The sequence below is a fragment of the Venturia canescens genome, chromosome 11 (assembly GCF_019457755.1).
Source record: "Venturia canescens isolate UGA chromosome 11, ASM1945775v1, whole genome shotgun sequence".
In the NCBI taxonomy this organism is placed as follows: Eukaryota; Metazoa; Arthropoda; class Insecta; order Hymenoptera; family Ichneumonidae; genus Venturia; species Venturia canescens.
In genome coordinates this window covers 7,604,860-7,632,386 of record NC_057431.1, presented here as the reverse complement: position 1 = coordinate 7,632,386, position 27,527 = coordinate 7,604,860, and the positions used below count along the sequence as shown (strand labels likewise).

Genomic DNA, 27,527 nt, shown 5'->3' with positions numbered 1-27,527 from the left:
TGGAGTCACAGTTTCGATATATTTTTCGATAAATCTTTCCATCTTTTTTCCTCAGTCTGACGGAACGTCGGTTTTTTATTGGGAGGAGTTTTTCTCGAGATTTCACGCGATCTCTGACGATCCCAAAGGCTAGGATGATTCGAATCTTTGCGATGATCGACACGAAAGGTTGCAGCTCCTTTGTCTCGTCTCAATAAGCCTCGCTTTGGTGCTTCTCGTCGGTCATTTTGCGAGTGTAATTGCTGCAAATTTATAAACGGATGTAGTGATGAAAATAAGCGGCTTTTCGTGTGCATCGATTCGTGTCATTTTGATCGATGATATTTTTTTCATAATATTTTCAAACTCGGAGTCTCGATTATTCAAATATTATCATTTTTTCGAAAATTTATCTCTACTTTTGCTTTCGTTTCTTTCCTGTCGCATTATAAAAAGCACGACGAAAGTTTATCGTGCCTTTCGACCTCGATATTTCTACTTACTGGTAAAGTATCGTCGGGACGATGACCAGCATCACGGAGATGGTCGTGGCTGCGAGAACTCCTGTGAGTACCATTGCAGTTTCCAGGGACGTGGCTGTCCGCGCAGGCTCCGGCGTCTGAAATATCGTAAAAGCTAAATTTTCTCGTCAAATCAAATTTTTTCATTTTTCTTTTCCTCGCTTGTAAAAAAATTCTGCAAATTAAAATTTGCAGCATTTTCAATGTATTTTCTCTACCTTCTTTTACGAACTTTAATATTTATCTCTTTGTTTAAATTCATTAAAAAAAAAACTAAATGACGAGCCATGAGTAAAAACAGTTTTCAACTGTCAATTTTCATCGTTTTTTTTATTTACATTGAAATTAAATAATTCAGACAACTTTGCTGGAAAGTATAGAGGAAGTACAGACTTATACACAGATATCTTTCAAAATTTCCAAAAAATTCAAGGGGTTAGGCCATTTTTTGAAAAACTCATATTTTCGTAAAATTCAAAATGTCATAAAATTGAAACCGCTCAACCGATATTCCCCAAATTCAATACCAACCTTCCTATTATGATAGTCTATTTATAAAAAAAAAAATTATTAATAAATCTTAAAATTTTCGAAGCTTATGAAAATTTCAAAACGTCGTCAGATTCGTAATTTTTTACAAATTCTGACAAAATTATCAGAGAATGAAGAGCTTGCACAGATCAACATCTGTGCAAAATGGTATTTTCTAGATATGATTTTTCGATGTTTTGGAACATTTTGGCCACATTAACATTGAAAAGTGGAAAAAAAAAAATTTCATCGTCACAAAGCTTCCTCGATGAGGAAGCAAAAAAGGATGAAATTCTGGAGAGCCTCACTGAAATTTCAAAGCGCTCGCGACACTGAGAATTCGGAGGAAGGCACAGATCGATCCGCGAGGCTAAGAAAAATCACTGAATAGAATATCATTTCCGGCAAGTTTCTTATTAAAAGTTGATAAAAAAGCCATTTTTTTCGTTGTCGAAGCTCCCTCAGGATGCATTTGTTCCTCGAACTTTATTTTCTTTACACAAAACTTGGCTCATTAGCAAGAAATAAAAGTGGCGAAGCAGCAGAGTGTGACGTTGGTAACTTGCTGACTCCGAGCGCTTTGATACTAAAGTCAATTCGAACCAAAACACTTCGAATTTATTTGTTGGAGAAATAATAAATTTGATAAATAGAATAAAATCGCATGAGAATTCTCATTCCCTTCGAGTGAAGAACAAATACATTGTTCAACGAAGTTTTCAATTTATCAGACGAAAAATCCTCGATCGAGCTAATATAAAAAAGAAAAAAAAAAAAAGAAAAACAAGGATTCGAGAAAGAATGCTGACGTAGGCGGGTGCAGCAGGAAAAGTTGTTGAATTAAAACTCGAGGCTCCGCAGCGTTCGTTTAATAACGCCTGTTACCAGGAAAACCTTTCGCCTTTGCAAACTTCTTTTAGAAAAAAAGTCATATTGATTTTTTTTGTACAACGATATTTCGAGCTTGTGCTAATAATTCATTGTAGACAGTGATTTTTTTTCACAAGTTTTTTCCCCACTCGCTTCCAGTAATTACGAGTAATTGCTACATTCGAACCAAGTTTTTACATAATGAATCAGCTTTTTTCGTAACTTTTATTATTCCTGCAAAAAATTTGGGAACTTTGAAATTGTTTTTCCAGGCTCTACAAAAACTTGCGTTCAACAACAATTATGCTGAATTTCCTATTTTTCCGAGCTCATATAAAAATAAATAAATATAAAAAAAAAAAAAACAACAGAAAGTGCTAAAATAACATTTTTTAAAACGTCTGATAATTCATGAAAAACTATGGATTCTTCCCTCCCTTGGACGAATATTTAACACCGTGAATGCCCAATTATTCATGCATTGAATGAACGGTTTTTTCGAAACGACAGTTGCAAGGAGAGGCAGCGAGTAAAGTGAAGTAAAAAAATAACAAAATTTCGTACAATCGTGGAGAGTCTTTTGGAAAATCAGCCAATTCATTTTTTACAGGAATAAAGAAATTCTCTCATTAAATCTAACTTTTATTTAACGATTGTTTATTATAATGTTTAAGAAGAGAGTTGAAAAATGTCCACAATCAAAATTTTTGATATGTTTCTCAGACAGTCACGGCTCCGAGTCACCTTGAGAAACGAAAAAAAAAAAAAAAAAAAAAAGTTTCTTGATTTTTTAATCGTTCGGTTGCACAACAAATATCAATTGCGTTTACGATACCTGCGTCGTCGTCGTGACGTCCGTTTCACCATGTGCGTAGGCCACGAGAGCGAACAGCACAAAAAATAAACTTCTCGAAAGCATAACGAAACGTTTCGGTCTCCCGATGTGCGCGGACTTTGTGAGGAGCGATGAAAATGACTTTCGTATTTTTTTTAAACGAATTTGAAAAGTGATGTACGCTGACCGACTCCTCGGAAAAGGCCGTGAGACGTGACACCGTTTTTATTATGCCTTCTTATCAATTCGATTCAAATTGACGGTTACTTTTTTTTCCGTTACTTATCTCTCTTCAACGAAGATTACGAACCTTTCGGACCGTCGGTATTCGTGAAACAGGAGATTAACGTGCGCGTCATGAATTTCACAGAAATAAGCTCGTAATTTCTTTTTCATATTACAGCGCTCATCCGGTGTTAAAAAGTTAATAAATTCTCCAAAAATCCATCGCTCCCGAATCTTTTTCAAAAGTATCAACGTTAGTTAATTAATACCGTGAATGAAATTCGTGGGAATTATTTCATTCGTCTATCACAACCTGCATTAGATACGAATAAATAAAAAAAAAAAAAAAAAACAAAAAAAAAAACTCGTAACTAGGCTAACGATGTTTTTGCTGTTCCTGTGCAGTTGAATAATTCCAAGAAACCGCATTCATTCGTGATAATATTTTTTTCCATTTCTCATTGTCTTTTAAACGATTTGGACACAGACGAAAAATGTATGTCATTAAATATACGAATGTAAGTTTTCTAATAATTTAATTCAATGAAAAAAAATGATTTGAATGTTTTTGAATTTTTTTTCTAAAATTTTATTCATCCAAAATTTTGCATTTTTTAGTATTTTTTCACAGCCCTCGAGATCCATCGTATAAAAAGTACGTGAACATATTCAGCTGGCGCAATCCATGAAACAATAAGAAATCGCGTTACCATGAAATTTGTATAAGTAATCATAGGACAGTGGGAAATTATATCCGGGCAACATTTCTTCAATATTATCCGAAATAAAAGATCGATTAAGTTTTTATGTGGAAAACATGATTCGGTCCATACCGGGGATTCTGGAAGAAATGTTGGGGCATGTATATGGATGAAATACGAGGGAGTATTGAAGTCTCGTCATGTCATAGCTGTTTCCGATTAACGTCGCATACAGCGATACAGATTTTATAACGAAATTGAAAATCCATGGGAAGTCAGGACGTTACATCTCGTTGAGGACGATGACATAATCATTTATATTTTGTCAATATCGGGCTATAAATGATTTGACAGCTGGAAGAATAATTTTCGTGGGTATCGATCCTAATGACGGGCCTTTTAAGGCCTTAATTTCGTGCAATATTTATCTGTGAAAAATTGTTTATTTTTTTTATTATTTTATCAAATCTTAATCGTTTTATTATATTTTTTGGTAATCGTATTTTGTAATTGTTTTATTATTTTTTAATACTCGTCAATAAATGAAAGATATTAATTTATTTGCATGATCAGTTTCCAGGAGGCTCTCCTCCCCATGGAATTGAGGTAGAAAGCTTTGAAAGTCAGTTTCTTCTGAGCTTTCGCCCCTGCTTTGTGGTCCACTTGCACCTTTCGCTTTTTTAATTCTTCATCTTTTAGTTTCTACGTACAAGTTGTCAGTATAGATGGTGAATTAAATTATGATCCGGAGGTGGTGCATTATAAAGAGACGGTTTGCTTACTGCGGCATTAATTCACTGGGGATCGACGCCGCTGCTCGCACTCCATTTTTTCGTCTCTCGTGCACTCGTCCCCAACCGTCTCCATACTTTCATCATTTTCTTTGCTTTTTCGTACGCCCCTGGGAAATATTTTTATTTCTTCGGACGTGTGACACGAATAAATAAAGAATTCTGACGCGGGTGCATGCTCGTGACACCTCCTCGCCTTGTGCTTGCGCTTCGAATGTACACGAAAGAAAAAAAAAAAAAAAAAAAAAACGAGACGTCTCAGGCCTGACCTGCCAACGAATCCATTAAAATGTTTTTCCCAATTTTTTTTCATCGTTTTTACTTCATCGTTGCCATTACTCGATTCTCCCTCGTTGCTAACGATTAGAAAGGAGCCTCGCTACTATTGAAAACAAAAAACCATTATCGAGCTTTTGAGACAAGGCGTTTTTTACGATCCGAGGCTCGTAACCTCGATAGCAAATCCATCGATAATTTTCTCAGATGTGAATATGTAAAAGGAATCAACGAGTTACGAAATCATTCTCATCCTAAAACTCGGTTAATATTGAATGACGAAAACTTTGGAAAACTAGTGCAATTTCGAAAGAGTTCAAAATTCGAGTTCTCTGCTTAAAACATCGGGTAAAATTTCCAATCGCTTAGTACAGAAATTTGGGGGCGAACGTTGCTGCAATAAAAAATGACGCATAAATTGTAGAATTTTTTACATTTTTTCATCAATTTTGATCCGGAATCAATATGATGCTTCCGTTTAATTTTCTGCACCAGAATACAAATTCCGATATTTATTGAAACAGAGAGTGTACGATGCCAGAGAAAAGCTTTTCGTTCAGCTTCCCTCCTGCTATTTCCATTCTCTTTTCTTCCCTCTTATCGTAGCTTGCATTTTGTATTTCAATTGTTTTTGCAAAATTTATTTAAACGAGTCAACAGAATTCATCCAATTTTCCACACGGTCGAATCGCACCCTGCTCGAGGCAATAACAACCATCGTTTTTGAGCTTTTTCAAACGCCACGAAATGTAACATGAAAAAACGTGAAGCGAGCTTTTGTTTATGAAAATGTGAATTTTTCAGGATATTCGAGTTATTTATTATCACCTGAGAGAAAATTTAAGAATCTCAGGAATGTTTTTATTGGAAAATATATCACGAGAATAACTATGACATTAGGGTCCTTCCAGTAGGTAAAAGGAGAATACAATAGAGTGGAATAGTCTTTATTACTGTACTAAATTTATATTTATATTATTCATTTTTGTATCTATTGTTATTAAAATATTGAGTGAAACTTTTCGGTACAGCTTCAAGGATACTTGAAGAGTACAAAAGCATTTTTTTAATGTGCAAAATACTAACATGTACATGTATTATGTGCAAAGTCTTATCGTCAATGTTTCTCAGCTGTGTGCAATGTGGAGATCGTAATAATTATCTGGAAAGGAAAATTCCAATTTTTTATCCATTTCCATATATTTTCCTTCCACACGGACCTATAAAAACGCGAATAATTGCGAAATTTGATATTTCTAGGAAGTGTGAAAAAAAGCTCTTTCAAAGAATGAGAATATCACTTCAACGTGCTGTAAAACTTGTTTGAGCAGACATTTGAATAATTTTTTAGGTCCACGTAGAAGAAAATTTGATTGTAAATGAAAAAATTTTTATTCTTAAACCACAGTAATTTTCGTATGAAAAAAATGTTTTCGTACCCTCGAAATATCCTTGAAACCATACCGAAAAGTTCGCCACGTTGAGTTATTTATTTCCATCCTGAAAAAATTCTCCAAAGCAATGGATTTTTTTGACCTCCCAAACGAGGCCTGCCCCCCCTTCAATGAAAAAATTTATTGTGGAAAAATATTTAGCGACGTCGAATGCGTTCTCTATGTTTATGAGGGTTGAACGAAAAGAAACGATAAATCGTACGATTACCACCGGAAGTTGGTGTCCAGGGTACGAGAATTTTGATGGATAATGACGCAGGATGTTCCGCAGCTTCGTATCGTGTATGAGGGATAGTCCCGGCTGAAGGGAATGCAGGAAAATAAAGGAAAAAGGGTGACAAGCTTCAGGACCGTTCAAAGCACCCTCCGGTCCTTGTTCGAGAAACTACAGGGGATGGGAACCGGTCTACTCAAAATAATATCACCGTGGCTCCTCATCAATCATTCCTGTGTAATGAAAAACAGAGAAAGCCACCAGCGAGAGCGATAGACTTCGTATAAAATTTCTCATCCCCCCCCCCCCCCCCCCCCCCTCCCACCCTCCCGCGCCGTTGGTCTCTCGTGAAAAAACGACTCTTCCTCCGAAACCTTTCAGTCGTTTGACAACTTACTCATTCATTTTTCAATAATTCTTTGGGCTAATCGACTTCACGAAAAATACTTAAAATATTCAATCTCGTTTCCAAGGTGGTACTGAGATTCAGTAATTAATGAGAATTCAACAGGTTGAGGTCAGTTTTTTTACTGAGTAGAGGAATCTCGGTACACCTGAGGAGAAGCAGGACAAAATAATGGGATACTTTAAAAATTGCGGAACGCTTTTTTTCGTTTTTGCCTTTTCTGATATATTTTCAGAAGAGGGAAAAAGTTGAATTCTAAAAGTCGATACGAAAAGAAAAAAATTTTGAAATGATTTCTCTTTTTTTGACTGCTTGTTCAAAGTAGCAGTTGGGATGCATTGGATTGACCGGGCTGTAAAAAAATCTCCCAAATTTGATGAGGGTACCCCATTGGGTCCCAAACAAGATTTGGTTTTGAAAAATTGCAAAAGTACAAAATATTTCTTCAGGTGAATTTACTTGAATGCATGATGCATTTTCTACCTTCAATTAAAGTCACGGAAATAAGTAAAAATGACCAGTTATTAGAAAAAAATACTAATTATTTGGGATTGAAAAATGTCTATAGAAATTATTCTCGAAAATCAGTAGCTCCGGTTTAATCGAGAATGATTTAAAAAAATTAAACTTTTTTCCTTTTTCATATTTTCAAATATTTTTTATATTTGAAAAAAAAGAATCTTCATTGTGAGATTTTTTTTTCTAAGAATCCTGAACGAGTCCCGTATTCTTTCTTTTCTGGAAACGCACAAAAAATTGGAAGAATGAAAAAAAATGTCAGCCACTTCGAAGACTCCGTTTGTACATAAATCTGTATCGATTTTTAAATTTGATAACTGAAATGTAAATAATATCGGAATCCTGCTCTTTGTTCCCTCATATTAATAAGCACTCCATCGAATAATATCCCAGCCCCCAGCCCATTTTCATTCACATTCTCTCTGCCATAGCTCGTCATTTTACCTATTCACATGATGGGAATAGCAGCAAGAATAGCTGCAAGAAAACCGATATTCGTACGAGAATTATTTGAGTGCATGTAACGATGAAAGTTCATCATAGTCGATAATGCCAATTATTTTCGACGTGATTTGTCGAAATCGAGGAAACGTTGAATTATTATAACTAACATGAATCCGATGCTGGAAATTATAGAAAAAAAAGTGTACCGAGTATGTGCTCGATCAAAACCATTGAAATTTGATCAGGTCATTAAGGAGTTTCGGTACAAAAGTCTAAATATTAAGAAATTGATCAAATTTGGTGATAATGTTCTTCAACATCAAGTGCGAAAACACAAATTTTTTCAAAATTTTCTTCTACTTAGTTATCGAGTAATTACGCATTAAAGCAGATTTCTTATGCCCGGAATGTATACCTATATTTATGGAAACGCTATGCTTATACACGTCAACTTTAGTGATCAATTACTCGATAACTGTGTAGAAGAAAAATCTTTAAAAATTTGTATTGTCAAATTTAGCACTAAAGAATATGTTCACCAAATTTTATAAAATTCTGAACTTTTTGAAATTTTTTATGCTTTTTAGCATGGTTTAGCATGGCAACATTGTATCGCCTGTACCGAAACTCCTTAAATTAAGTCGAATAAAATCCAGCATTGTTTCGATACAAGAAACAAAGGAAATTCGAATCGTCACTGAAACTACGATGCCAAGTTAGTTGGTAAACGAGGCTAGTGCAGAGAGTTTTAAAAAAATGTTGAGATATGTCCAATTCGAATGGACGAATTTGAAAAATTTGGAGTATTTGATTATATATATTTTTATTTTTTATTTTTTTTTTTTTTATAAATATTTTTATTGATGGATCGGAAAATTATTTCGTAACGTATAATGATGTTGGTTTTTCAGAAACATGCAGTAATTTGAAAAATCGACTGAATTATATTTGTGCAGATACATTCGTTAATCCACGATTCTAATTCCACTAAGTCGTCAATGTTTTCGAAACTGATCTCACGTAGCCATTCCCCTTTATTGGGAAGCGATACATCATTCCATAAAAAAGTCGTGGTACCTACAATTTCGAGCAATGTTTTCTACCTCCATTTCTCCATCGTTTTTTCCCCATTGGCCATTCTCCATATTTCCTCACCGACTACCCACTGCAATTTGACAGGAAAATGAAAAAAGTCTTTATTGACTTGGCAGAGAAAGTTTGCGCTGCTGTTCGATATCAGCTTGTCGATCCAACAGGATTTTTAAATATTTACAGAACAAATATTCATTCATTAAAACCATTCTGGCACGGATAAAAATGGAGTTAATTTATATTATTAGAATGATTTGGAGCATTTGTTTAACAAGTTTGCACACATTTTCGGGTTTCTCAGATGAAGAACGTGCCAGTCTCGATAAACGAGGTTTCGGTAATCGAGGTTCTAACGATTGGGGATCCGATAATGGAGCTTTCGATAATCGAGGCTGAGTCGCCCTAAAGACAAAAATCGTGAGCTCGAAGAGCTTTGGAGTGTTGCTAGAATTTAGTACATGGATTTGGTCGTTGGAAGACAAAGTGGGGAAAAAATGACCTTGGAATTTTCGTACATGAGCAAATCTTCATTTGGCGATGTAAGGAAGAGGAGCTTCTCGGTGAGGTCATCAGATACGTGCAGAAGTTTCGTAGGCACAGTTTTAAAAATGACTTTTAACTTATCCACCTTTCTCTTTCCCTCGTATATCTCGAGCTTGCAAATATAGTAGACGCCGGACGTTTCTGAGTTAACTCGAGTGGACTGTGGATTTTTCTCGGTCTGACCTCATTTTTTTCCGCCTCTCCATCGCATCTCTCGCCCCCGAGACTTAATTCTGTCTCTCGTGTGACCCTTGACTCTTGAAGGTAAAAAAAGCTCAAAGTATATCTGCTTTTTTCTCGAGAGCTTCGCTCTCCACTCGCCCTCTTTCAATACTGATTTCTTTTTCAATATTTTCCTTCTCTCATTCACTTTTTCTCCTTCTGTCAATAAAATAATAAAATTAAAAACAACATTTCATTGCACTTTACGTTTCAAATTGTAAAAATAGTGAAATAATCTTACCGTTCGAAGAAAGTCAATGTCGTTGAATTTTTACATTGGCTAAACGGGAAAAACAAAAGAAAATTGTAATGAGTTTTGCTTTAGTAAGTTTTCTCTTCTTCTTGAATTTGTGTGTATGTGGGTTTTGTTAAACTCAAGAAGAAGAGCTTTCTCCATGTCATCCGAAGCCACGTTGCGAACAAAAAATTTCAAAAAGTTCAGAATTTTATAAAATTTTGTGATCATATTCTTTAATACCAAACTCGACGACACACAGTTTTTTTACATTTTTCTTCTGCACAGTTATCGAGTAATTAAGCACGAAAAATCATGTGCGTGATCGTAGAATTTCAATATATGTAAATATACACTCCGGGTATAAAAATTCTGCTTTAATGCTTAAGGAGTTTCGGTACAAAAGTCTAAATGTTAAGAAATTGATCAAATTTGGTGATAATGTTCTTCAACATCAAGTGCGAAAACACAAATTTTTTCAAAATTTTCTTCTACTTAGTTATTGAGTAATTACGCATTAAAGCAGATTTCTTATGCCCGGAATGTATACCTATATATATGGAAACGCTATGCTTATACACGTGAACTTTAGTGATCAATTAATCGATAATTGTGTAGAAGAAAAATCTTAAACAATTTGTATAGTCAAATTTGGCACTAAAGAATATGTTCACCAAATTTTATAAAATTCTGAACTTTTTGAATTTTTTAATTTTTTTAGCATGGATTAGCATGGCAACATTGTATCGCCTGTACCGAAACTCCTTAATTACTCGATAACGATGTAAAAGAAAATTCTGAAAAAATGGTTCTGCATTATTTGCACTCCAGTTATCGCCAGATTTTGTAAATTTCTTAACATTCGTTAACCTGTATCGAAGCTCCTTAATGGTGACAAAACGAAATAAAACAAAATTCTTGTTCCTCTTTTCTTGAATTTATAATGGTTGTCAATCACAGTGAGTAAAGTATCATGAAAAATATGACAATTATCTAATTCCGCACGACTAATTAAGGTAGCTTCGTGAATATACTAAAATATCTGTATCAATCGATCGATATGATTGATTATTTCCCAATGTTGAGCTCAATTTTTTTTTTGCTTCGAGAAGAGCTTTATTTTAATTTGACATAAGATCGTACGGATCGTTGACTTTCCGTGTACTAATTAATGCAACGACTGATTTCATTGATACACCACGGCGACTGCCTCGGGAAAGATAATTTTTTTTCTCGCATGTCGGAGGCTTTTTATCCAAGGATATCGTCCGGGCTCGCGACGACACGAGAAAAACTCGAGGTGTGCTCAATACTCTCGTTAAGTTGGCGGCCGCTGGCTCGTTCAACGGCGTCGGCGTCTTCTCGTTTTTCGTTGCATCCTCGTCGCATCTAATTAAGCAAGATTTGTCCGGCAATGTTGACGCCGAGCCCTCGCTCCTTCTCCGTGCTTCTTCCTTTTTCTTTCTTGTTTCCCAAGTTGTGCGAGCTCTTTGTCAGCCTGTACTGCAGCTCTCGGATCCCCTTAATGAAATTGTTCGTAAGTAGAGAAATACTCGCGTACGTTGGGAGGAAGCAGAAGCTCAACTGCGAGTTAAATGATGCTCGGTAAAGGGAAAGAAACGAGGATAAATTATGCTCAGAAACTGTGCGAAATTTCATAAAAATATATTTTTCAAAATTCACTAGTAAAACATTAAATTTCCACGAATTTTTCAATTCTTCGAGAAAAAATATTTTAGACAAATCTTTGTTTCATAATCGATTCAACAAACGAATGAATTCAAATAATACATTTGGAGAAAAAAAAAAATGAAAAAAAAACAACGATTATTTGTAGAAACCCTGGAAGAGAATACGATTGGAAAAATTACTCATTTTCACTTATCACAAGGTGCTAGTCACAAGTGCATCACTTTTTGTTATTGACATAAAGCTGTTTAGAATTGAAGTGACGAAAAATAGGGAAATTCAAAAAATACTATGCTCTTTGTAATGAATGAAAATTCTTGCAAAATAATAAATTCTTCACCATGCAAAGCGAATCTGTTTTCTCCGGGTAGCACTTTAAAAAAAGTGCTCAACTCGATTTATTGCTGCATCACTTTTCACCGAGCTAACGAATGAACAAAAGTTTCTAAACTGCGGTCAAATAAATTTGCGACTTTGTGCGCCTATCTCGTGAGTTTTGGAGCTCGGATTTCTTCCCTTCCGAATTCATTCCGGAATCTAGAGTCCCACAGAGAGATAAAAAAGCCAATTTCTAAAAATGCCCACCCAACACCAAATCTGGACTGGATCGTGACGAAAATATTGAAGAATCCTTCAAAACTCCCACGCGGTACGAAATCCTGAGCTTCTTCATGTTTGAGGTTATGACGAATTCGAGGCACTTTGTAGTCGCGATTGAAACGCGACAATAACAATTAAAATTTCTCTCACAAGGTGCTTTCAATCTTCAGACGATTTCATCAGATAAACATTTTATTGGCTCGTTAAAAATTCTCTTCTGCGTCTACATCGGAGTTTTTGAAGTCGTTTCATTAACATTATTAACCGCTGGGTCTTATCAGTTTGTCAAGACTCAAGCGAAATCGTTGAGCGCGGTGGAGTATCAATTGAAATTTACGAGCTCCAATATCCATTGGAACTAACTCGTTGTTCGTTGAATCCTACTATTCAAATGTCACAGCTCATGCATTTTTTATCGTTCCCGCCAAGATTTTTTTCACTATCATTAACATTATTGCAATTTTTTATAACTTTCCTTGGATAATTGACTTCATCAGTGAATCCCCTTTCCGTCTGGATATCGAGTAATTAAGATCGGTAACCTTAAGGTATTACTATTAGCCCAACCGATAAATTGTACCTGATCGGAATTTCCGTAGTTCGCGCGCGATGCAATAAAAATCTGAAAAAATTCAGCAGCATTTGGAAAGTTATGAACTACAATTATCAATAATAATATTGCCTAAAAGTTATTAATAAATTGTTTAAATAAATCATTTTTTAACAATTTTACAGTAAACTCTTGTTTTTTTTTTTTTTTACGAATCGAATGTGCGCATTTTTCTGAATGCTCACGATTTTTTTCAGAACTTTCGTGGATTTTTGAAATGCCCTTTTTTAATTTTTTTAAGTGGCTCTATTTGTACATTTTTGATCCAGAGTAACCTTGAGACTTTTCAAAACTGATGGTAAATATGTGTTCTAAAACATATCCAAAATTCAAATTTTAAAAAATTTTATTCAAAATTTTTTCAAGAAATTTCAAAAATCCACGAAAATTCGAAAAAAATTCATGAGCGTTCGGAGAAATACACACATTTGATTCGTAAAAAAAAACAATAGGTCACCGCAAAATTATTGAATAATTAATTGTTTAAGCAATTAGTTATTAACTTTTGGGCAATATTATTATTGACAATTGTTGCTCATAGCTTTCCAAATGTTGTTGAATTTTTTCAGATTTTTATCGCATCGCGAAGTACGGAAATTCCAATCAGATATATAATTTCTGGTCGATCTATCCATCCAGTCATACCTTAATGAATTTTTAGTGAAATTCCATCCCTTTATTTATCGATAAATATTCATTCGTTTAAAAGCGTTAAAATTTTGGTTTATTCGGTTTAAAAAATCTCTTTCACGATCGTTTATTATCCGGGTCGAGGGCAAACGCTTTTCTCAACCACTTGCGCTTTGTACGAGTGAATTCTTTTGGTAAAACACGGTTTTAATGCTCCGAACCGAGAGAACGAGAGAGCAGGGGGCAGAAAAATAGAGATATACGTTGGACGACATGACCTCTGGAATATATCGCGTTAGGAACTTACTTTTCCGCACACGATTCTGCATTCCAAGGAGATCTGTAAAGAGGGGAGGAGGAAGCGAGAGAATTTGTGGAGATTCGAGGGATGCTGTATCTGGACCTATTCAAGAATTCATTACGTTCGATTCTCCTTCTCGTCCTGTCGTCGAGGAACGAGCATTTCGTTCAGGGGCTTGCTTCGTAGTCCAATTTCGTATTCACGTGCTGGCTTATCGTTCTCGACAAAAGAAGCAAATATACAAGCATATTTATCCTGGTAAATGAACTATGAAAATCTTATTATTTTCTCCTTTCTTCTCCACAATTATTCCATAAATACATTACTCCGAGTTTTCTATTCTCAAATGGCCATTTGCGTGCCACATTCGGAGGAGACTTTGCGAAAGGTGCGGGCGTGCGAAACAGGTTTGATTCCAAAATTTTAATAGTGGACGAGAAAATTCGTAGAAAGTGTCACCGTGGCTCGGGGATCTTGATAATTCAATTTTTCAAAATTCAACTTTTCTTACAAACTAATTTTCACTTTTCCTCTTTTCTTCTCTTCGATTATTTTTATTTTCAAATATGTTAAAACCATTTGGCAAAAACGATATTTCCTCGGGCAAGTTTTTTTTTTATAACCGCAAGCGCAAAAAAAATGATTGGGAACTGGTGAAAAGCGTTGGCCGATCGCATCCCTGATGGCAGAGCGAGCGCGATGAATGGAATCCGAGAGAAATCTTGCGACTCGACTCGCGGCAGGCACCAAAGCCTTGTTCGCGTAAGTCTCAGAAGTGCTGGTTCCCACCTGAGAAAGCCTCCTGTTTCCGTGCCCTTGCGTTCGCCAGTCTCGCGGGTTGTTCGTACTTCCGGCTTTTCCATTCGGAGTGTGCAAGCCGCAAGCTCTCTGTTTGCTGAGCTCCGTGAAGTGCTCGCGCAGTGTGCATGTGCGGGGCGTCACATTGTTGCTAAAATCAACTTTATCGTGTGCGACTCCGGGGCGCGCTTGGGGCTTGTTTTTTACGAGGCTTTGGGCGCCTCGCCAGCTTCGCCGGGGGCGAAAATTGGGGGAGATTTTCGGCGTGTTCTTCGCCGGAGAACGACGGGCTCGGTAGGTTCTTCAGGAGCAGAATAAAGGGCTGAAACGGAGGCGGAATTCGTCGAAAAACTGGAGGGATAAAAAATCACGAAGCTTTAAGGAGTTTCGGTACAAAAGTCTAAATGTTAAGAAATTGATGAAATTTGGTGATAATGTTCTTCAACATCAAGTGCGAAAACACAAATTTTTTCAAAATTTTCTTCTACTTAGTTATCGAGTAATTACGCATTAAAGCAGATTTCTTATGCCCGGAATGTATGGAAACGCTGTGCTTATACACGTCAACTTTAATGCTCAATTACTCGATAACTGTGTAGAAGAAAAATCTTAAAAAATTTGTATTCTCAAATTTGGCACTAAAGAATATGTTCACCAAATTTTATAAAATTCTGAACTTTTTGAATTTTTTTAGCATGCATTAGCATGGCAACATTGTATCGCCTGTACCGAAACTCCTTAAATTCCCAATGAGAATCGCGAGAGTTGAAAGAGAGTCGAGGAGGAACGAAATTTCGGAACTTTTGCGACCGGAAGCCAGAGCCTCCGCGAGCGATTTTTCTCCACTTCCGGCCCGAGAGCACACGCGAATATTGCTCCCTTTCCACGCAGCCCCCCCGGTATCGGAGAATTTCTGCTTTCAAGCTCCTCGCCGCACTACTAATTTGAGCAAAAGCCTCTCTGTGTGCTGTCTGCCAGGGGAAATAGGAACAGGAGAAGGGCCGGGGTAGGGGGGCGTAGCGAAACCAATATCTGCGGTTTAAATTTCGTCCACCCAGGAAGCGATCGGCTCGATGCGGTAACCGACAATGTAAAGCAACAATGGGACTTGGTACACACGCGCGAGTGTGCAAGTAGCCGGAAGTTTAGGTGGAGGAAATGCGGCTCTGTCCGTCTCTGTGTTCGCGCGTGCATGTGTGTTGCAACGGATCTTGCACGCTTCCCAACCCTTTTATCTCTGGCTCCATCCTCCCCGCGCGCGCCTCGTCCTCGCATCCCTTGGAAACCTTTCCGTCTCCCCGATCTTTCTCTCGTTCAGCAACCCCCTGCCCGCCTCTCCATTTCTATTCCTCTGTTGGCTCATCGAGTCCTCGAGATCCTGGCCATGGTTCTGCAACCTCCGATGTTACGCCTCTAATGTAAATCTCGCTGATGCATTATGAAAATTATGCAAATCGAGGGAGCGGCCCGCGAGCCGAGGGAGGAGAGTGCCACCAGAGATTTCGGCCCTCTTTCTCTCTCGCTCTCTGCTTCGAGGCTCGAATGTAGGCCGCAGAATAATGCAACACATGAGTCGATGCTCTCACGCCCATTTGACTCGGAGCTTGGTTAAAAAAACGTTTTTTTTTCACATTTTTTATGATTTTTCTCGCTAAGGACGATTCGATTCGAGAGCGGATCGTAATGGAGGAGCGGGGGGAGCAAAACGGTGTGGAAATAAGGAAAGTTTTTTCAATCCTTTCTCCCAATTTTCCATCTCGAAAAGTGGAGAAAATCATGGAAATGAAAGTTTACTTTTTCTCTAATGCTATTTCTACTTCTTTCGTTAATTTTTTATTAAAAAATGTACGCGTGTTTGAGCCGCGGTTGCCAGGATCGCTCCGAAGGACGCGAAAAAATTCAGGATACTAGTTTGAAGCTTTCCGAATCTAACAAGGAAAGGTACTTTAGTGTTCCCCTCCGATTTTGATAATTTTTTTATATTTTATAGTCCATCGAAAAATAAGAGACACGTATTTTTTTTTATCGGCTCAAAGTTATTTTTAAGGGGTGAAATCGACCCCCGAAGTTGGGCATGTTTTGCATCTGGTAGACTGTTTTATATAGAAGCACTCAACCGATCGGAAGAAAACGAATTGCAAAATGTTCTGCATGTCAAATAACCTATATGACATGTTCAACTTTTTATGCTCCCTTACTGCAAAGGGGTGAACCACCCCCGAATATCCAGATTTTTGTCGTATAAAAAAAACTTGCGATCCGATTCTAATAAAACAAACGCCATTTTGCAGAGCAAAAAAAAATAAAATTGACGTGTTTTTGGGTTTTCCTCAAATCAAAAAAATTAAGGTAGTAAAACACCCTTAAAATGATCGAAGTTAGGTTTGGGCTCGTTTTGAGCCCTGGTGGCCACAAATCTCGCCAGTTTATCAAGACCACCACGATTTTTTTTAGCTTCGTGCTAGTCCTGCTTCGATTTTATTTAAATATTCTAATAAGCACTAGAAAAAAAATGCCTTCTCCGCAAGAATGGGCAACTTTTGATGGATTTTGACTTGTGAAAACTGATTTTTTGGCTGGATTTCGAGGCATCGGGTTCATTCCATTTAGACATGAATTAGGGAGAATCCTTAATGTCAAGTGGTTTCTTACTAACGAGGAGAATAACGATGAAAATGTGAGTGTAATTTCGTAAGTAAACCGTAGAATGCTCGACATTCAGCCATTAATGAATTAAGCACGTACGTGTGACTAATTCCTCTCATGCTCGTCCCCATTAAGGGCGTTGTTTCACTCTTCAGTTGATCAGTGAGAAGAGAAAAGCAGCATCTTCGCTTGAGAGTGTTCTCGGGAAAATTTTCGAATGCGAGAATTCGGGGGAGCTTCGGGAATTCGTCCTCTTTCATTTCCTCCAAGACGAATTTCCTACGAACTTTGAGACTCTCGCCCCGAGACGCTCGGCAGTCCTGCGAGTGTCTCCATTTATATTTCTATCTCGCCGCGGATACTCTCCGCTGAGATCGAATCGGAGCTCATGTGAAAAGAGGGAAAAATAAATACGAAGGAAAACTCGAGTCTCGTTGAGCTCCAGGGAGGAGGAAAGAGACTCCGGGAGAAAAACTGGAGCAATGTACTAACGACGATGCTCTGGGAGAGGACGCTCACGCTGAAATATCTTCCAACGAGCCTTTGATCATTGCCCGACGGTTTTTCCTCTACATCGATTTTCACGAGGCTGAAAAAACCATGGTAAAATTAACGTTCTCGTGCTTCCAAAGCCTCTCGGTAGATGAGTCATTTTATTTGAGATATCCGAGCACGAAAAGTAGCTCAAACGATATTATTCGTTCGATACCGACTCGGGGCTGCGATCCTCGAGCAAAATATGCTGGATCAATCCCCTCGCGGTATGTTTGAAAGCTCGAAACTAACAGCCCCGCAGAGATAGAAACCGTTAAACCAAAAGTTCGTCCAGCATTGGGAACACGATTCTTCGGAGAGTAAATTACGGTCTTCTGTACCATAAAAACTTCATTGAGCCACTCGAGCACGATGTACCGATAATAATTTCGTTGAAAAGTTGGAAACAGGTGTAAGCGAGAGAGGGGGAGGAGCTTTTGAAGCTGCTGGAACTCGAGCGAGGGAAAATTTTAAGTTATTATCTGTTGGTAACAGAAGGTTTTTGCACGGGAGCAGCAACCAACGAGGAAAATAGAAAGAGTGTCTTTTACGATGCCAAGAGAGAGAGGGGGAGAGTAGGCCTCCAGGATTCATCCAGTCTCTCTGAAATCAGCAACTCCGATTAAAGTCACTCCGTCTCCTTCGCCCCCACCCCTTAAAGCCGGTTCTATTTTCTTAGCAAACTTATAATCGCGTCTCGGCCTCGGGGCTTCGCAGCAGCAGCATCGCCCCTAAATTGTTAAGTAGTCGCTCGGAAACTGCCAGGAAACAAGCGGAGAGGGAATGAGAGACAGTGAGAAATGCCACTGGCACGAAACTACTTGGAGCGATACTTTTCAGAGGAATTTCAGGACTGAAGGTCGATCTAGAATTTTTAACTGGAGACGATGTTTTGTTGGGGGATTCGAACCTTCTCGCATTCGTGTCCGCAGCACAATTTAATTAGTTCAGCTAACCAAATTTTGGAGACTGAAAGGCTTTTTGAAGTGAAGAAAATTTTGGAAAAACGGTCGAAAATTTTGAGGGATTGAGGAAAAAACATTTTTACGGAATTTCGTTTTTCGTGCTTCATGCGCTGCCTTCATTCTCCGAACGAATTTAACTGGTTTCACATTGTTATACGAAATTGAATTGCTTCAGGTGCGTGCGCACACACTTTACAATGGGGTTGAAATTACAAGCGTTCTCTGCTTGATTGTTTGCAACGGATTCATTGTTGTCGAGTCTCATTATTCGCCGTCGTCAATCGATTATTTATTTTTGACGCTCGTTCGGAAAGGATTTTCAATATTTGTCTTTTGAGCCACTAAAATTCTACAAAATCCTCTCGTCGCCGGTGAGCTTTTTTTCGATTTCAAACAGAATCGCTTTTCTAAAATTCTCTTGATAATTTTTCTACAATTCCCTTCTTTTTGGTATCGTCGAATAAAAAAAATCTTTTTTAATAAACAAATGCCAATTATAAAGTGCGAAAATCTTAGTAGGAGAAACGACGTGCGCTGGGTCGAAATGAGAAAAAAAAATCAATTAAAAACTGAATGTGAGGATTTAAAAGCAAATTTTACTTCAGGCTCATGCATGCTCCGGAGGGTTGTAAATTGTGTTTTTCACTACGGTTACTAGCTAGAAAACTTGATAATTTTGAAGAATTCTCAAAATATAAGCAACCTCCAAATTTATTTCCTGTTTTATGATCCTGTGAAATGGAATATTTTAGAACGTGGGACATTTTGGTGCGAGACTTACGAGTTGGAAATTGATGTCTCTGAAAAAGCTGCCTCGTCCTGCTTGACAGCAGAACGAGCGAGCTCGTAACCACAAGCAGAAAAATAACTATTGAGAAAATGACACCGAAAATGAATCGCCCTTGAGAGGAGTTGAAATTTTGAAAAACAGCAAGTTTAATATTATTTCAAATTTACTCTCTCTGCTCCCAAAAGTATAGATTTTTCGAGGCGATAATAAAATCGAAAATGCAGCGATGAGTAGATGATTTCGGGGTAAAATTTTCCACGCTGAAACACACGGGACCGATAAAATTGGGCATCGATACGAAATCGTCAAGAAAAATGAAATAAAAATAATAATTTCGACTTAATTTGCATTTCGTCCGAGCCATTTCGCCCAAATGTACGGTTCAAGGGTAAAAATTCCACGATTGGGGTGTCCAATTAATGCGAGAAGTAAAAATAAACTACTTTTCGTTCTCATTCCCGAAACACGAAGCCGATTCCGAATGAAAATATTTTCGGTTGAACGGCTAGGCCGAGGGGAGGAAACAACGGAGATAAACTGAGCCACACATTCGCTCGCCGAAACTGGGCTCACTGCGACCACGCCAAGAGAAACAATGAGAGCCGAATAAATTAATAACGTCGAGCCATCTTGCGTGGTCGACAGCGGTCTCCCTCTTCTGCCCCTCGCCGAGGTCGGCGAAACCGGCTGGCGTAGGTCGCGGCACTTGGAACGAAGGCTTCGCGGTCGCGGGTCGCGGGGAGAGCAGGGAGATTTCCCAGGTGGCGTTTCTCGCGTGTACGTGGTCATAAATACGCTTACAATAATTATTGTCATATGCGACTCGACGGGAATACAAGTTCGTTGACGAATACGGGCGTTTATGAACGAGCTAAAATGACGGAGACCCTGGCATTTGCCACATATTGTTTTACCGCATTGCCACACGAGGCCTCAATTACGAGGTGTTCAATTAATCAACCACACATCCCGTGGCGGCCCTGGACCAGCCTCGTTTAATGAGGAAAAGCTTCGCGACCCTCGATCTTGACCGGAAGCTAATCAGTTCCGCATTCCCGTTCAACGTGCCTTCCAAGTTTTCGGCGGTTCGATAAAATCTGCGTGAATCACGAGGAAGATGATTTTTGGGCCGTTCAACCGTGCGGATTCGCACGAGGGAGATGCAAGTGGCAGAAAAACAGTCGAAATCGAATTCCTACCGATTTTTCTCGCCGGTTTCATGTCAGAGCTCAACCTAATCACGCCCACCAGATCGGGCGGGAAATTCTACCCCAAAATCATCCACTCGTGTCTGCATTTCGCATGCCATCTTCAGCCTGGAAACGCGAGTTGAAATCTCGAGCTCCGGTTCGGATAAACACATGCTGAAATAAGGATCCTGCTGCTGCATTCGCGTTTATACTTTCTTGAAAAAAAACGTTTTTTATTCTTTGAAAGAGTCAATCGATATCCGAAGATCTTTGTCTTCGCCCCATTCAAACCGAGCTCTCGCGTTAGTGTCCTGCGAACAATATTTTTTCTAATGATCGAAGAAAAGCACTTTTCAAACGAAGATGATAAAATAGTGGGGAATGCCATTGCGGGGGGGTTCTGGAGAGCGTTCAAGAAAGATAATCCTCAAAGTGTGTCTTGAGGTATTAATATCGTGATAATCAGCGACGTAATTACTGACCCACATGTTGAGCAGACGCTGGTTTTTCAATCCAATTAAAGCGTATAAAAATATGGAGTCTCGACCACGTTCCGCCACAACCTCGTGACCTTTCGACCTCCACTTCTGCGAAATTCAATGCGAACGCGATTCAGTCGCTTATATTTTTTCGCATTTTTACCTTTTTCTCTCCGACTCTTTCCACCCGCGCGTCTGGTATTCTTCAATCTTGTACTTTCGCGCGAGGTCTCAGCAATTACGAAGTGTTCCCTCCTCTCCAGTTCATTTTTCGTTACGAGGATATTGGTTCACTTTCCTTCCGATCTTTTCGTCCGATTCGTAAAATAAAACTCGCGCCGGATCGTTCAAAAATTTCATTTTTGTCTTGAGCAGGCTAAAATTATTTATACTTTCGAAATATCATTTTTCCCTCGAAATACTTCACACCTTGAATCTTGGGCCGAATTCAACACTCAATTTTGGGATCCACCAAAGAAGTGATGCTTCATATCGATTCGCGGTGAAACCCCCGAGCTTCTGCCAGGCTGGGAAGACACTTCCGGGCAGAAGTCGAGTCGGATAAACGCCTCACAAAGCCAAATTAGCCAGCTAAGTGTGATACGAAATCCCCTTCTCAATCACTTAGCCTTGTCCACGTCGCATCCAATTCGTTTATTCTCCAAGAGCTTTATCCTTATCTGCAGTCTCGTGCAATTTTTTTCCCCGGAGCTTCCAAAGCCTGGGCATTCACGTGGGGTGTACACGAGAAGGAGGAGAAAGCTCCAGCAGCGGTGCTGCTTTCTTGTCCTGAAACAATTAGCTTCAGGGCGCGCGTTTTGCTCCCCCCCGCTGCTTCTCCATCTGCCTTAATTCACCGGAGACTTTCCCGCCCGTACTTTCTGCTCGTGCACTCCATCATTCCCGCGTGTAACTATTTCACGATTCATTTAATCGTGTGGTCCAAAGATTTTACGATTGTGAAACGAGCCTCCTCTCCCGTCCACGGGCTTGGCTGCCTCGCATTTTTATACTGTGGCAAATGGATGGTGGATGCAAAATGAAAAAGTTTGGGACTCTCGAGCCTATTTGAGGGCTTGAGCGAGTATAAAATTTCCGAAAAATTGATTTTTTAAAAAATTTTTCGTTTTAACTTCAAACTCCAGTTTCTTTGCCCAAATTTTGCTTCCTCATCGAGGAAGCTTTGTGACGATGAAAATTTTTTTTTCCAGTTTTCAATGTCAATGTGCTCAAAATGTTCCAAAACATCGAAAAATCATATCTAGAAAAAATGTCCGGATGTGTGTGTGTGTGTGTGTGTGTGTGTGTGTGTGTGTGTGCGCGTGTGTTTGGCACTACAAAATTCAAACGCTTATAACTCGGAAATGGTTTGAGATACAGGGCTACCGTTTTACACAGATGTTAATCTATACAAGCTCTTCACTCTCTGATAATTTTGTCAGAATTTGTAAAAAATGACGAATCTGACGACGTTTTGAAATTTTCATAAAAAGGGTGTCGACGCTCTAACTTTCGAAAATTTAGAGATTTATTAATAATTTTTTTTTTATAAATAGACTATCATAATAGGAAGGTTGGTATTGAATTTGGGGAATATCGGTTGAGTGGTTCAAATTTTATGACATTTTGAATTTTACGAAAATATGAATTTTTCATAAAATCGTCCAACCGCTTCAATTTTTGGAAATCTTGTAAGATATTATGTATAAGTCTGTACTTCCTCTATACTTTTCAGCAAAGTTGTCAGAATTATTTAATTTCAGTGTAAATAGAAAAACAATGAAAATTGAAAGTTGCAAACTGTTTTTTCTGATGGCTCGTCATTCAGTTGTTTTTTATGAATTTAAACAAAGAGATAAATTAAAGTTCGTGAAAGAAGGCAGAGAAAATAATGTATTTACATTATTTCCTTGTATATAAAAAAAATGCTGCAAATTGAAATTTGCAAATTGCTTCCTCAAGATGATCAAGATGCACGGCGCTCAAGATGCACGATGCTCAAAGCTTCCTCTATGAGGAAGCCAAAATGATAAATATAGCACCTCATAGAGGAAACTTTGAGCATCGTGCATCTTGAGCACCGTGCATCTTGATCATCTTGAGGAAGCAATTTGCAAATTTCAATTTTTTCATGCTCGCTTTGATTTTCGGGCTTCTCCTCGTTGCATTCTTCGATGACGCTTCGAATCGTGGTACAACTCCAACAATTTTCATTCTTCGCACTCAAATCCTTGATAATAATTGTATGACAACATTCGAAAGCCGCAATTGTGGACGGAATTTTCGATAAGATCATTAAAACATTGTTTAGCAACGAACAATTGGCTCTTTTTCTCCTGAAAATTGAGCCTCTTTCGGATCAACGATCGCACCAGTCACACCGCACGCCCCAGAGCGCCTCTAATTATTTTTCTCATAATTTTTTGTTGTAAAAAGTATGCATGACTAATTATTAATATTCTAATTACTCCAACAACTTAATTACATTTTCTTCCATACTCGAAAAAAGTGTCAAAAAATACACTTTTCAAGGACACGACGAAAATTTGTTTTTCATCAAATTTTGTCGAGAACTAGCCCTTCCAATCATGCGACATTGTCCCGGAGGCATTTCAAGAAATGAACAGCTTTGTTCAACCGTTTTTTTCGATGCTTTGTAGTCTAGTGCGAGGCAGTTATTTGTTCCGTTATCTTTATTTGGATGAATTAGCAATTCGACGAGCTTAGAGCCTAAAAGACCTCGGCATATTCGTCTCTCCTCCGTTCTCCTTAAATTTCATTACCAGTTCTCTTGCCTTTTCGTCCGAATCGGTATCTGGCCTATTAAAGAAAAAAGCATTATTCTGACAGGAGGCGATTCCGGGGAGAAAAAAGCTCATATCTGGGAGTTCGACATCTCCGAGGTTTGTGTTGTCTGAAGATTGGATCGTTTGGAGGAAGAGCAAAAAAAGGATACCACGAGAGGATGGGTCTGTCGCCCCGAACGTTCGATTTTATCAAGCGTCCGCGCGAGTAAAACGCGGATAAAGCGAGAGGGATCGTCGGAGACGGTAAGAGAGAAAAAACAATCTCACTGTTTTTCCTTTGGACGATTCTCGCGAGGGGGAGTAAAAAGGACGTTAAATTGTCTCAGGATTGCGGCGATAGTCGTGAAAGCGTAGAGAAGTTGTTTTGTGCTTTATCTCTTTGCTGCGGAATATACGAAAGTAGAAAAAAAAATGAACGAAAGATTTTCCCGAGAGCGGTTAGCCGCGAGGCTTCCATTTTCGAAAATCGCTCCCCAAAGTCCGTCGTGATCGCTCGGGATTGTTTTGTTTCGTCAGGGGGCAGTTCGAGCTGCCAAAATGTCAGGGGCGAAAGTATCTTCATCGCCTTTTAAATGATTCAATGATCCTCGGCTCCGGAGCTCCCAGCTCTGCTCGTTCGAAGCGCGAAAATATGTCGCGAGCTTCCCCACTCTTCGTGAAAGTCGATTTTATCTCTCGAGTCGTGTGCGAACGTCTTTTTAAAACTCATCAGGTTCAGAGTTAACATGAAATTGACAGAGCCCGGTGGGGGGATGGAAAGGGGCAGACGAAAAATTGATTGATTGATCGGGAGTCCCACGCCCGGCGACGGCCGGAGAGACAAAGAGGCTTGGAAAGCTTTCCGGGGCGGGAAAGCACGAGGAAAAACGTGTATGGAGAGGACGAGAGACTCTGGAACGACTTGTTGTCCCGTGCCTGAAAGTTTTCTTACCCCGGAGGGTTAGTGGAACTGGCTGCTCCTCTTTGCTACCGGGGCCGAGTCCACCTCGCTCGCGCCATGCACTTGCCCCGAGCCAGTTTTCACTCTTGCCATTGTCAAACTAACTTCTTACGGGTGCTGCTTTCCGTGGCAATATGTTGGTCGGAGCAGCTCCGGAGGCGAAAACGTCGACAATTTCGTCCCCTCGGGTCCTTGCTCGTATCTTGATGCGCGTGTGTTCAAAACACTGGGCGTGGAGTTGCGAACCTTCGGGACAAGCAAGACAGCCCCGAGGAGAAAAAAGTCTGGGGGACCCGAAGCTTTTCATTGGGGGGAACGGAGTCAAAATTTCAAGGGTTTTCCAATCCAAGTTCCGCTCAATTGATCACTCCGCACGGAGAAAAGCAACTGAGCGGCGATATTTTTTCGCAGATAAATTCTTCTCTTGTGCACTGACAAAAATATTTATTCATTTGATGGTTTACGCGTCGTTGCTTCGAAACACTTTTTGGGAGTCAACGCGATGTTTTTGAGGACGAAAAAAATGAGGAATTTCAAGAAATTTTCATTGCTTTCGTTTCTACCTCGTTTCACATTTTCGTTTTTATTCGAGTCCATTTTCAATTGGAAATTCGTAATCGTCGCGTTCGCCACGATTCGATGACTTTGTCGAATGAGCAAATTTCTTGCTCCCAGAAACAAAATTGTAAACAATATTCGACCGAATTCTTAACAATAAAAAAACTGTCGTTCAAGTTCTTTTTTATCGCAACTCAGAATGACGCGCAGCTGAAGCGAAACCCTTAAAAAGGTTTCGGCCAACGACTGTATTTTCATGAACTCAATTGCATTATTTTTCTACATTGTTAGAATCGAAAAAAAAAAACAAAAAAAAAGCATCATTATTCAGACTTTTTTCTTTCAGGAACATTTCCCGGAACATTCCTTGGTCCACGCGATTTCAATTCGTCTTGTAACTGGTCATGAAAATGGTAACGATAAAAAATTGAAGAACGGTAGAATCGATTATCGCGATGGGACCTTTTACGATATTGAATTGGAACTCGATTGTTTCGACTCGATGGTCACTGACCACAGCGATACAAAGATAAAAAAAATTGTCGAGATCGTTGAAGAGGATTTTGAGGATGCAAACCTCCCAAACAAAGCTTCCACCATGAAGAGTCTCGATACCAAAAAACTCCACTTAATAATAAAAATGAAACAGCCTCAGCAGTCATTCTACCACTCGATCAAATACTTTGAACATTTTATTCCAAGGTATTTTTATTTTCATCCGGAGACTCGTTCCACCTCCTGAAATTCGTCGTCCTTAATGCCTCGCAATCCGAGTCGGGGTGCTGCTTTTCTAGCTTGATCCAGGCCCAGAGACGATCCTCGTACTCTCTGATTTTCTCTTTATATTTTACCTCGTTCTCCTCTCCTGCCAGAAACTTGATTCTCATTCAATGAACCCTTCAGTTTTGTAGGGTAGCAAAGTAGCTGTACTTTTTTGCATTTCTGATACGTTTGGTTATCATCTTCATTCGCCATTTGGTAGTAAAAAGTTGATGGCTCCGTTTCAACAAGGCCGGATTTTTGTCTTCGGACTCGTGGCAGCTACGAACTTTATGGGATAGAAATCTTGAGAGTTTATTGGGTGCTAAGGAATTGAGCTGGTGAATACCTAACCAGATGGATGCTCTTCGGTTTTTCCTGAATTTTTTCTCCCCTTTCTCAACGTTCTTACTCCACCGTCAGAAGGAAAAAATAAAAAAGACCATCGAGAACTCGCGACTGTCAGCCTGAGCAAATATTAAACTGCCCAAAATCAGTCGCTGCCTGGGTTTTTCTGTGACCGTGTACATAAAAAACGGACGCTCATTCCGAGTCAATTTGCTAAACCACGCCCCCATGATGTCTCCCAATTGGAAGCCTCAACCGTCGCGAAGCTGCTTCATTGTTTCTTCCTCCCTTGCCACAACAGTTTGCGATCTTTCCTCCCAATTCTCTGCTTCGTAGCAGATGGACAGACACCAGGTTTCATAGCTGTCAGACGTCGGGGATAATATTATTTTTATTTATCCATTTTTAACCAGAGATCATAAAACGTTAGCGGGACGATCAGCCATCTTGGCTCCTCGGAAACATTGCACCGTGGTATCTTGAGGAATTTCATCACTCCCCGGTGGACTCTTCACCAATGGAACTCCAAGATTACTCCCTGCTTTGACGAGCTCTCCAAGTTACGGTTAGAAAAAGCCAGGTTCGAGGCTTACCGTTGGAGTGCCCATCGTTGATACAAAGATCGCAGTAATTGGAGCCGACATCACTAAAACCCCATGGAAATTCAGTTTTTATGATTTAGCAGGCCAGGGAGCGCGGAGCACTAAAAACCACTTTTCAGTCCACTCGGAAATCGAGGTCGGAATTCCCCGAGAAATTCCACAGCGAAAAAATGTGTTCGTCCATAAAGCAATGCGACGCCTGAAACGAACCTATGAGCGGATTCGGTTCCGCTGTTTAAGGACAAAGCGAGTAATAGCTCTGGCGATTTTTGTTGACGCGGAGTTCTAATTGGGCAGGAAGAAAGGTGGCATTTATCTTGGCGGTGCTATTATGCGAGGCGAGTGACATCTCCAGAGATAGGTGAACGCGAGTATAAAGGACGGGGCCACATTACTGGGAACGTTGTGAAGCTTGCCAGATGA

The 27,527-nt window shown here is 39.1% G+C and overlaps 1 long non-coding RNA gene across 1 annotated transcript; it reads left to right on the top strand.

Moving 5' to 3' along the window:
• The first annotated feature begins 166 nt into the window (after nt 1-166).
• Nucleotides 167-25,853, top strand: LOC122418095 (uncharacterized). The gene is made up of 3 exons (XR_006262432.1): nt 167-545; nt 23,941-24,140; nt 25,742-25,853. It is a non-coding gene; the product is annotated as an uncharacterized lncRNA (long non-coding RNA).
• The last annotated feature ends 1,674 nt before the right edge of the window (nt 25,854-27,527 follow it).